The 11921-nt window shown below is 38.5% G+C and overlaps 1 protein-coding gene across 17 annotated transcripts in view; it reads left to right on the top strand.

Moving 5' to 3' along the window:
* The window catches only part of RIMS2 (regulating synaptic membrane exocytosis 2), a 438267-nt gene that overhangs the window by 667 nt on the left and 425679 nt on the right, over positions 1-11921 (top strand). The window lies entirely within an intron of this gene.

The raw sequence follows: 11921 nt of genomic DNA, 5'->3' as shown, positions 1-11921 counted from the left end.
GAAGAAAGAACTGTGTTAAGAAAGTGTTTCCCACTTGTACTGGCATTTCACAGTTTATACATCGACTGTAGGGATTATGCTAATGATACCCAAGGAATGATTTGATACAATTAGCAAAAAACCAAACTCACTGCTATTGAGTCGATTCTGACTCACAGTGACAGGGTAGAATTGCCCCTGTGGCCCTCTGAGACCATAACTATCTGTGGGAGTAAAAACCTGGTCTTTCTCCTGTGAAGTAGTTGGTGATTTCCGAGTTAGTAATGGTGAGCAGCCCAATGTGTAATCACTATGCCAACCAAGAGTTTGTCTCCTTAACCTCCTTAGAACTCACGTTTATCTTCTTGCCAGTATGGTAACATCCACTTCTTCACTTAGGTCATTTTAAAATAGGAAGTTGAGATTTGTAAATACATGTTTTAGTCTGGGTAGACAAGAGAAACAAATTTATGGACACATATGTGTATTAAGAAAGAAGTTTATATACAAGAGCAGTTGAATATTGAGAAAACATCCCAACCCAGTCCAGTCCAGATCAAGTCCATAAGTCCACTATTTGCCCATATGTCTGATACCAATCTATAAAGTCCTCTTCAGACTCACGAAACACATGCAATGATGCCAAATGCAGGAGGATTACAGGTCAGTGGGTGCAAAGTCTTGTGGGTCCAGTGGCATTTGTAAGCATCTCAGCACTGGCAGGGGTCTCCAAGTGGCTTCTCCAGGTTAGGGCGCTAGCACAGTTCCATGTGTCTTGTCAGCGACAAAGTCTCCCAGGGAGTGAGCAGAGAGGGAGAGAGTCTCTCCCGCTTCCAAGGAGGAAAATGCCTGAGTTCCCAGAATTCTCAGAAGAAGGCCATGTCCACACAGAGGCCTCATTGGTTATATCTTGATTAACAGGCTAGACTCCATCCCTTCACTCCTAACCCTCTCAAATTGACACCAGATTATGTAACTACTACAATACATTAATCATTTGGCCTCCAATTGATTCTGACACATGTGTGTCAAAGTAGAAATGTGTTCCACAAAGACTGATGTTTACAGAGATTGCATTTCCCCCCCAAGATAACTCAAATTTCAACTTTTTGGTAACCATTTGTATTCACCCAGGGACTCCGCTAGATACTCTAAAGTCCCTCCAAAATTAGAGGGCATTTTTTAACTCTAGGCGATTTTATTTCCCCTTTTGTTGCCATTTTTCCTCCTGTTTTTAATTTCTCGTTTTGCCTAGGACTAATCATTTTGATTTATTTCTTTCTCCCAGTGTCTCCAGGTAGTTTACCAGAGCATGTTTGTTTGTTTTTTCCCTCTTCTTGTATGACTGCATGGGCTGAAACCTTCAGTACAATTTTGAGTAGAAGTGGTAGGATCAGACATCCTTTTATTGTTCTTAAGCCTAAAGGCAAAGCAGTCAATATTTCAATATTTCATTAGTACACATGATCCTATCTAGACTTACTTGGCAGTTAAGGAATGGCTGTTGGACTTTGTCAAATGCTCTTCCTGCCTCTGTTGAGATCAAGCATATATGTTATGTGTTTGTTCATTAATATAGTGAAGTAAACCGATTTAAAGTGATTTTATTTATTTTTGTAAAATACATATATGTTAGACAGGGTTCGCTAGAATGCAGATCATTATATATATATTTGCACAGATAGATATATAGCATAAGAAATAGACAGTTAATTAAATTATAAAGCAGTACAGTTCAACTCACTCCTGTGAGACAGTTGTGAGACACTGGCAGTCCTTCAAGTCTTGAGGGCCACTGGGTAGTCCTCCATAGAGCAATTCAGGCTACCTGGGCACAGGCAGCAAACAGCAAGGCAGGTCACCAACAGTCAGCCAGATGACATAGTCCGACAGTCCTCAGCTCAAGAGATATAAATTCCAATTGTGTGGCGAAGCAGGTCTTGAAGGAACTTCAAATTACAGCGGCACAGTCCACGGGTTAGGTGTCCCACAGGTAGTGTAGCTTGCAAATGGAGGCAAAGAACAAGCAAGGCAGCTGCACACTCAAAGAGCAAGAAACTAGAGAGGCGAGGCTCGCGCGCCATTTACCTCTCAACCCTTCAATTATTCTCACATGTGTTCATTGGCCATGTTGGCATAATAAATGTTAACTATCTCAACATATAAAATTGTTTGCCATTTTAAAGTGCACCATTAAGTGGCATTAACTATTTTTAGAATGTTGGACAACTGTCACTACCATCTATTTCTAAAACTTTTTCATGACCTCAAATGGAGATTCTGTACCCATTAGACAATAGTTATTTTCTTAACCTTACTCCTAGCCTCTGATAACAATCTGTTTTCTGCATCTATGAACTTGCCTAGTTTAGATATTTTAGAAATTTCATATAAATGGAATAATATATTTGTGCCTGGCTTATTTCACTTAGCATTATGTTTTCAAGATTCATCCATGTTGTAGAGTATATTAGAATTCTATTCCTTTTTATGATGGAATAACATTCATTGGTTTGTGTATACTATATTTTGTTTATTTGTTGGTAGACATTTGGATTGCTTGCATTTTTTGCTTATTAGGAATAGGGCTGCAATGAACATTCATGTTCCAGTATCTGTTTCAGTCCCTGATTTTAAATCTTTGAGGTCTAGACATAGGAGTGGGCCTGCTAGGTTATATTCCATGTTAAAGTTTTCGAGGAGCTTCCAAACTATTTTTCGCAGTGGCTGCGTATTTTTACATTTCTATTAGCAATGCATGGAGTTCCTATTTCTCCATCTTCACCTTCTTCATGTTATTTTCACATGTATAATTTAGTAATGTTAATTGTTTAATCATTGAATTGTTCAATCATTCTTTGAATTGTTCAATCATTCTTACTCTCTTTTTCTGAGTTGTTACTCATTAACATACACTGTTGACTCCAGGTTTTTATATAATCTTTCCAAGAGTCGGTTCCAATTTGATCCTATGTACATAATTCTTCAAACAACCTAATGCTCGAGACAGACCTGTGTTACAAGTTTTTGTTAAACTATTCACAGCCAAAGTGAATGTACTCCCATAAAGTCAATGCCGATGCATAGCGAGCCTACAGGACAGAGTGGAATTGCCCCTGTGGGATCCTGGAGAGGCTGCCACTCTTTAGAAAGCCCCTCTTTCTCTTGTGGGGAAGCTGGCCTTCGGTTAGCAGCCCTTTATGTAACCCACTCTGCCACCAGGGTTCTTAGCTAATCTCTAGTTATCTTTTAAGATGAATTTAGGGGACAGTTTTGGTTTAACGTTTAATGATATCACAGGGCAGTAGTTTCAGAAATTCATCCACCCCGTATGGCTTCATAAAGCTTGGATTCTATGAGAATTTGAAATTCCGTTTTGAATCTCAGATCCGGATTTTTCTATGGAGTTTTTTATCAGAACAGTCATGAATGGTAGCTGGTCACCACCTGATACCGTGCTTTCATGGCAAAAGAGGTGGTTGTTCCTTGAGGCCATTAGCCACACATTCCAATCATCCTCCTAAGCCTGATTCCACTTTTTCCATTGCTCTGGGTGCATGGAGACCAGTTGTAAGCTCTCAAGAACCCAGGCACTGTACAATGAAGTAAGAGGTAGAACAGAAGCACTAAGCATGTTCGTAGGCCAGTGAATTAGCTTGTCTCATGCTGAGGAACCAAATCCCATCAGGTGTTTGCATGTACATAAGCACGCGTGCACAAGCAGCCACAGCCGCTCTTCTTAGTTGTTGTTATAAATGCACCTATTGAACCGCTTTTGCCCATTCAACTTTTTCATGTGTCCTATGTAAAATTCTTTGGACAGTAGCCATCTATTGGTTGTGAAGTGGTATTTCATTGAGGCTTTGATTTGCATCTAATCATGTTGAGCATCTGTTCATGCTTCATTGGAATATATTATAGAAATGTCCATTCAATTCTTTGTTCATTGTATTAAAATTTTAACACTATCTTAACTTAGTATCACATATTGGGGGACCTGTAAGAAGAGAAATGCATTTTCTCACTGTTCTGGAAGATAGTAGGACGGATTTAGTTTGTTGGTGGGACCATGGTTTCTAAAGTTTCCAAGGGAAGATCTTTTCTGGTCTCTCTTGCCATCTGTTATTTCCAGGTTTTCCTTAACTTGCAGTTCTGTATACACAATATAGAGTCACCTCTGTCTGTCTATATTTGTGTCTCTTTTAGAACTCCCGAGTGATGCAAATGGTTTGCACTTAATTATGAACCTAATGGTTGGTGGTTTGGACTCACCAACTGCTCTGTGGAAGAAAGACTTGGCACTCTACTTCTGTAAAGATGACTGCTAAGAACACCCTACAGTAATTCTACTCTGCCAAAGTTCCAATAGATTCGATGGCAATGGAGTAGGATTTTTGTGTTGTGGTGGTTAAGAGCATAACTCAGATTGTCTTAGGACCCACTTTGATTTGGTATGATTTCATGTTAACTAATAACGTCTTCAAAGATCCTACTTTGCTTCAACATATTTTTTGAGAAAATTTAATCCCAAACATTTCATGCTCTGCCTTCCCCCCACATCATGTCCTCTCCATGTGTAAAATCCAGTTAACCCATCCCAGCATCCACCAGAAGTCTTAACTCCTTCCAGCATTAACTCTAAGTCTAATATGTTATCTTTTACAAAGCTTAAATCAGGCCTGGATGAGACGCTGGGTATCTTCCACCAGGAGCAAAATTCCTCTCCATTTGTAGATCCATGAAACCTAGACTACAAAAATCAATGTTGTGATAGGCATAAGGTAGATAGATGTTCCTAATCTAAAAGGCAGAAATTGGAAGGGAAGAATGAGTCTAGATCAAGCTTGACACAAATTTCATGGCTCGAAAATAGTAATCTGCCCTGTGGGCCCACTTGGATACTCTGGATATATCTGGGCCATAGCAATGTATTCTGGGCTCACTTGGCTTGTGGCCTCATTCTCCTGCACCACCTTTTTCCGGGGTGGCTACACTGAAGGCATTGACCAAAAATAGACTCTGAGAATTGATGGACTACCAATTGAAATGTTTCAGCCCAGTGATGCAGTGCTAGAAGCACTAGGCTATGTCTAGAAACTTGGAAGACAGCTATCTGGCCAATCGACTGGAAAAGATCCATATTTGTGTCTGTTACAAAGTGAGGTGACCCAACAGAATGTAGAAATTATCAAACCATATCATAATATCACATGGAAGTAAAATTTTGCTGAAAATAACTTTAAAAATGGCTGCAGCAGTGCATCAACAGGGTCTACCAGACATTCAAGGTGGGTTCTGAAGAGGAAGTAGAATGAGGAGAGATACCAGAACGATATTTACCTGCTTTTTGTGCAAAGGCACTTGACTGGTTGAATCATAACAAACTCTGGGTAATATTGTGAAGAAGGGGAATTGCAGAACATTTCATTGTGCTCCTGGGAAGCTTTACATAGACCAACCAACCGGCAGTCATTCAAGCAGAACCAGGGGAGACTGCCTGTTGTAAAATCAGAAAAGGTGTGTGTGTCAGGGTTGGATCTTTTCACCATCCTTTTTCAGCCTGTATGCTGAGGAGATAATCCAGGAAACTGGACTATACGAAGAACCCAGTATCAGCAGCAAAGCAAGGCTCTATATGAAGAACCCAGTATCAGCAGCAAAGCAAGGCTCATTAACAACCCTCGATGCACAAATGGCACAGCCTTGATTGCTGAAAGCCAAAAGGACTCGAAACACTGATGAAGATCAGAGACTGTAGTCTTCATTATGGATGACAACTCAATGTAAAAATAACGAAACCACCCATACCTGGACCAATAGAATAAATGAAGAAAAGATCGACGTTACCAAGGATTTCATCCCGTTTGGATCCATGCTTAATGATCAGGGAAGCAACAGTCAAGAAACCAAACTACTGACGGCATTGAGCAAATCTGCTCTGATGACCTCGAGAGTTACAAAGAGCAAAGATGGTGCTTAGAGGACTCATAGACTCGTAAACTATAAGCTATAAGGAGCACTGGTAGTGTAGTGGTTACCAGCTGGGCTGCGATCCACATGGTCTGCAGTTCAAACCACCAGAAGCTCTGCTGGAGAGAGACTGGGCTTTCTATTCTGGTCAACAGTTATGGTCTTGGAAACCGACAGGGGGTCACTATGAGTTTTTGAGAGCCAAGCCATGGCAGTTCATCTTATATACACGTGAAAGGTAGGCAGTGCCTAAGGAGAACCTCAGAAGAATTGATGCCTTCGATTATGGCATTTGCAAAGAATATGAAAAGTATGACGGACGGGTAGAAGAACAATGAAGTCTGTCTTGGAGGAAGTCTAGGCAGAATCTTTCTGAGGTGGATGGCAAGACATTGCTCATGTACTTTGGACAAGAGGGCTCAATCCCTGGTAGAGTCTTAGTGAAAAAGAGGCAGACCATTGAAGACATGGATTAGCATAGCGGCTATAACAATGAGTTCAAACAATAATATAGAGAAAGGTGCAGGATCGGGTAATGTTTTATCCCGTCTTTTCCTGTGACTGGACCGAACCTACATCCTATCTTTTTAGAGGCCTTCTTTATCATTATGAAGTGGCTTTCCTTATTTTTGATACTATATCCTAGTCTTATTTTAATATGGTCATTTCACTTTTGTATTGAGTAGTATTAGCATGCGATATCTTTTCCTATTCTTTCTTCTTTCATGTTATCATTACCGTTGTTTTTAAAGAGTTTTTATTATGGCCAGCATATAGTTAGACTTTGTGATTTTATCCTGTCTGATGACATCTGCCTTTTAATTACTGTTTAACTATTTACATTTAATTTAATTGTTGATATGGTTAGGTTTGAGTGCATCATCTTTGTTTTGTTTCTGTTGGTCTCTCCTATTGTTTGCTTACTTTTCTTGTTTGGTTTTTGATTAATAAAGTATTTTTAAAATGATTTTATTTTCTCTCCTTTGTAGGTTCATTACCTATAATTCTTTGCTCTATTTTGTAATTGTACTTGAGAAAGTACACATTTTTGAACATGTTATAGTCAAACTTCAACCAGTATTATACCCCTTCATGTATAGTATGAGAACCCACACAAACTTTCAGACACTTGTATTAGTGTGCGGTGTGGTGATTATAGGAGAAAGTCGAAGCTCTTCATTCCCGTAAATATTTACAGTTCAATAACTCACAGGGCTAGTTCCACGTGGCCCTCTAGTGTTGCTATGCGTTGGCATCAACTTCATAGCCATGAGTGTTTATTATCATTAGTGTAAAAGCTTCAAAAAGTTCATGGGAAGATATTTGAAGCCCTCCTATGTTTCATGTTATTGGTATTAGACATTAATTTTTGCCTATGTTACTAATATCATTATAAATTTTTTTTTCATGTCTTAAACTGAAGTCTCCCATCACCCACTTTTCTGTTGTCCACCCCCCTGGGAGAGCTATATATTGATCATTGTGATCGGTTCCCCCTTTTTCTCCCCACCTTCCCCTTACTCTCCTGGTATCTCTACTCTTCATTATTGGTTCTGAGGGGTTTATCTGTCCTGGATTCCCTGTGTTTTCAGTTCCTATCTGTACCAGTGTACATCCTCTGGTCTAGCCGGACTTGTAAGGTAGAATTGGGATCATGATAGTTGGGGGGGGGCATTAAAGAACTAGAGGAAAATTGAATGTTTCATTGGTGCTGTACTGCACTCTGGCTGGCTAGTCTCTTTCTTGTGACCCTTCTGTAGGGATGTCCAATTGTCTATAGATGGGCTTTGGGTCTCTACTCTGCACCCCCTCTCATTCACATTGATATGATTTTTTTGTTCTGGGTCTTTGAGGCCTGATACCTGATCCCATAGATACCTCGTGATCATGCAGTCTGGTGTGCTTCTTACATGTGGCCTTTGTTGCTTCCCAGCTAGATGGCCGCTTGTTTATCTTCAAGCCTTTAGGACCCGGGATGCTATATCTTTTGATAGCCGGGCAGCATCACCTCAATTGCATATGCACCCATTTTGGACATTATTTTTTTTTTTTCCTTTTGGCCTTGGCTTCATGTTGTGTCTCTTTTCTCATTCAGGAACTCTAATTACCCATATATTTGGAAGTCCTACAGCTCACTTCGGTTGTTTTCATTAAAAGAAATTTTATTTATTTTTTCGTTTCATTTTGGATACTAGGCTACATTTTAGCTTACTAATCTTTTCTTTTGTCAAATCTGCTGTTGATACCACTCACTATTATGTTTACATCTAGAAGTTCAATTTGGGACTTTAAAAAATATCTTCCATGCCTCTACTTATCTTTATGAACACCTAGAATACAGTTTTCATAAGTGATGTAATTACCTGTTCTGCTAAGTCTAACCTCTTTGTCAATTCTTGGTGGATTTTGATAGGTTATTCTCTGTATGGGATGTGTGTTCTTGCCCCTTGCATGCCGAGTTTTTGAGGTTAAATGACCGTCATTGTCCATTTTATTTTGTTGAGTGATGGATATTTTTGTATTCCCGTAAATCTTATTAAACATTGTGTAGAACCCATTTTATTCTTTTATTTCTTGCTTTTTTGATTTATTAGTCAGATTTGGGACAGTGCACTGTTTAGCACTTGTTATTCTCTTTCAACTGAGGCAAACTGCTTTACCTAATGACCTGTGAATTGAGAGTTTACAGGGCAGGCTGATAGGAATGGCTATCTTTCCTCTAATCTTTTGAGAAGGTTCACTTCCTACGCTGGGGTATTCCATAACCACGCACAAGTGGCATATCTGCTGAATACTTAGCGGGGACCATTGGGAGATTTGGAGGGTTCTCTTTCTGCAGATTTGTTCTTGGTAACCTGTTCCATTAAGTCTAGCTGTGGTCTCTTCAGATTCTGAGCTCTTCCTCTTCCACTCAGGAAGTTTGCTAGGTTCTGCCTCAGTTTCCCCTTACTATGCTGCTGCCTGGAAAGTCTCTCAAAGCAATAAACTGAGGCAATTTTAGTGTTTATTTAGTTTGGCTCCACTGTTCACTGAGGCCTGGTGTGCAGTGTCTTGAAAATAATTTTTTTATACATTTTGTCTGCATTTTTTTTCTTGTTTGTTTTAGGCAGGACAAATCTGGCCTCATATTTTAGCTAGAAACAGAAGTTCCCAATTATATCTGGTTATAGTGTACTTGTTAGAAAATATATTTCTTAGTTTCTAATGCACTGTCCTTTTATGTTGAACAGTTGAATCAATAAATTAAACTATAGTGAAAAGTTGGGATGCTCCTTGAAAATCTATTGTATTGTGATCAAAGTATTCTGTGAAGGCAGGAGTTGGAGGCAGTACTCCTTGTTTGCCTCTTCTCTTCTCTTCTCTTTTCTGTTCTGTGCTTTATATTTGATGAGGAATTGTCAGGGAAATAAAAAATAATCTAGATTTTAGCTCAAGGAAGACAACCTGATTTTTTCCTATTAGTTTTTTTTACATTTTCCTTCAGGTATGAGACTTATCACAAGAAACTTTTTGTTAATATGGGAAAGTATTTCTTTGGCTGATATGTGTAAAGATTGTATTCCAAATGAAAAGAATATTGAGTTCAATTTATCTTCTTACATTAAATCATCAGACCTATGCCCAATTGCCTTATAGAAGGAAGCTTTTGATGTCACTAGGGGCTAAATACATTTATCTGATTTATTATACCCTCAAAGGAGTAAGAAGAGTGAAATCTGGGTAGACTATTCTTATGGAGTATAATAACTATGTGACTTAAAATTTATTCATAAAACTACTTAGAAATTGCTTTTGTAATCTCCTGAGAGACCAAGATAAAATAAACTTTTTGTTTTAATTTCTAAGCTCATCCATGTGGACCCATCCTTAAAAATAACCAATTATCTTGAAGTACATTTAAGATGCAGAGAGAATGGAAATCCCAATGCAACGAGAGCTTAAGAAGTATTGCCTGCATTTATTTCCTGTTAGATGATACCTTTTCATAAATAAAAGTTGTACATTGGTCAAATGAAAAAATAATGACTTTATAAAGAAGAGGTTGTTTTGTAATCATACAAAAAGTATGTGCAAAAGAATTCCATTATTTTTTAATTCCATTTTTCTAAGAACTTTTTGAAGCCCCATTTAGATGCTGACGTTAGTAGAAAAGGCATTAAGATAATTATAATGAGAATCACATTATGTTTCAAAGTAGGGCAAATCTGTTTTTTATTTCTTTTACTTTTGTTGTTGTTAAGTGCTCTTAAGTCAGTTCCGACTCAAGATCGTCCCAGCCTCCAACTGAGCAAAATCCCGCCCAGTCTGGGCTAGCCTCAGAGCAGTTCGTACGTTTCTTAGGTGTAAACCCATCCAGGCAGCTGCTTAATCGTTTATCTAGTTTCAAAAAATAATAAATACACAATTTCAAATTTGTATTGCTTAACTGAGAACTGTAACAGAAACGAACTTTTCACTCAATACCTTATCAGATTTAAGACAGAATGAACTATGCTTATCATGGTTATAAATGAAGAAAAATTATTTTTATTGGTTTGAAATGAACTTGTTTGTCTCTAAAGACTTTCAGTCCATTTCAGTTTTATCTCCCCCCCTGCCTTTAAAAAAAATAAAGTCACTCAAACCACTATTAGGTTTGAGGGATGAAGAGTCTGGAGGAATTTTTGTTTAATTATTGAAGAAAAACATGGTATATATATTTGCACAGCCCCTCTCAAGAAGTGAGATTAAGAGAGAACTTCTTAAGCAAGTTCTTTAAAATATATTGATTGAAGTCTATGCACTGTATAACACAGTAAGACTGGAACCATGTTACTGATAGTCTGCTGCAGTGGTTCTCAACCTTCCTAAGGCCGCAACCCGTTAATACAGTTCCTCATGTGGTGGTGACCCCCCAACCACAACATTATTTTCATGGCTACTTCATCACTGCCATTTTGCTATTGTTATGAATCGGGCAATCCCTGTGAAAGGGTCGTTTGACCCCCCAAAGGGGTCGCAACCCACAGGTTGAGAACCGCCGGCCACTTGTGTAGCCAACTCCTTATACCTGGTGTTACTGATTGCTATTTATTGTATGCTGTGAGATAAAATAATGATTCGAGTATTTTTGTAGCCCTCTAGGCAGTCTTTTTTTGAAAACTGAATTAAATTCAAGCCGCTGTGATAATCTGCAGTTGTGTGAAACTGCTACATAGTCATGCCAGGGCACTGGGTTAACTTTAAATGCGCCCCCATACACCCAAGTCAAGTAGTAGGATCTTCCTTAAGATTTCATCAAATTACCGAATATTCTTATGTATAAGCCTAGTTTTCCAGCTCATTTTTAATGCAGTTTTTGTGGTAAAATTAGGTGCCTTGGCTGATATTTGGGTGGGCTTATACTCAAGTATATACGGCACCAAGCACCTGTGTATGAGAGAGGATGTGACTTCCTCAGGGAGAGGGTGACAGAGAAAAACCAGGAGAGCCAGGTTCTGTGCTTGCTCTCATGTGCTGTGACTTTTGCTTGACAAGTCATTTAATCTCTTGGTGTTCTTATTTTTAAAAATCTGTAAAATGAAGGCATCGATCCAAAATATTCCTAAGGTCTCTGCTGGGTTTAACATTTATTGATTTAGGCAAATTAATGCTAGAGTATTTATGACATTCTTTAAAGACCTGAAAAATGTGTTTTCCTCTGAGCCACATGTTATATCATCAAATAAATTTTAAAAATAATTGAGAATTTCATTCTTTCCCTTGGGTTACTGTGAGTTAAGCTTTGGATTTTACAGGATCACCAGATCTTCAATTTTAAGCCATTAGACAGAAAAACTTACAGTGTTTGAGAATGCTATTAGAAAATCACTGTGGCATTTAAAGAAAGAAGAAGGGCATCTCCCTAACAGGGCAGGATAGTGCAGTGACTTCAAAAAGCAGTCTAACTCAAGGCTCTTTAGGACATTTTATTTATCTCCTAATGAATGTTA

This window comes from Echinops telfairi, unplaced genomic scaffold, assembly GCF_000313985.2.
Source record: "Echinops telfairi isolate 266 unplaced genomic scaffold, ASM31398v2 ScPeMD7_1;HRSCAF=3_0, whole genome shotgun sequence".
NCBI lineage: Eukaryota > Metazoa > Chordata > Mammalia > Afrosoricida > Tenrecidae > Echinops > Echinops telfairi.
The sequence above is the reverse complement of the archived record's forward strand: the minus strand, read 5'-3'. Positions and strand labels throughout refer to the sequence as shown.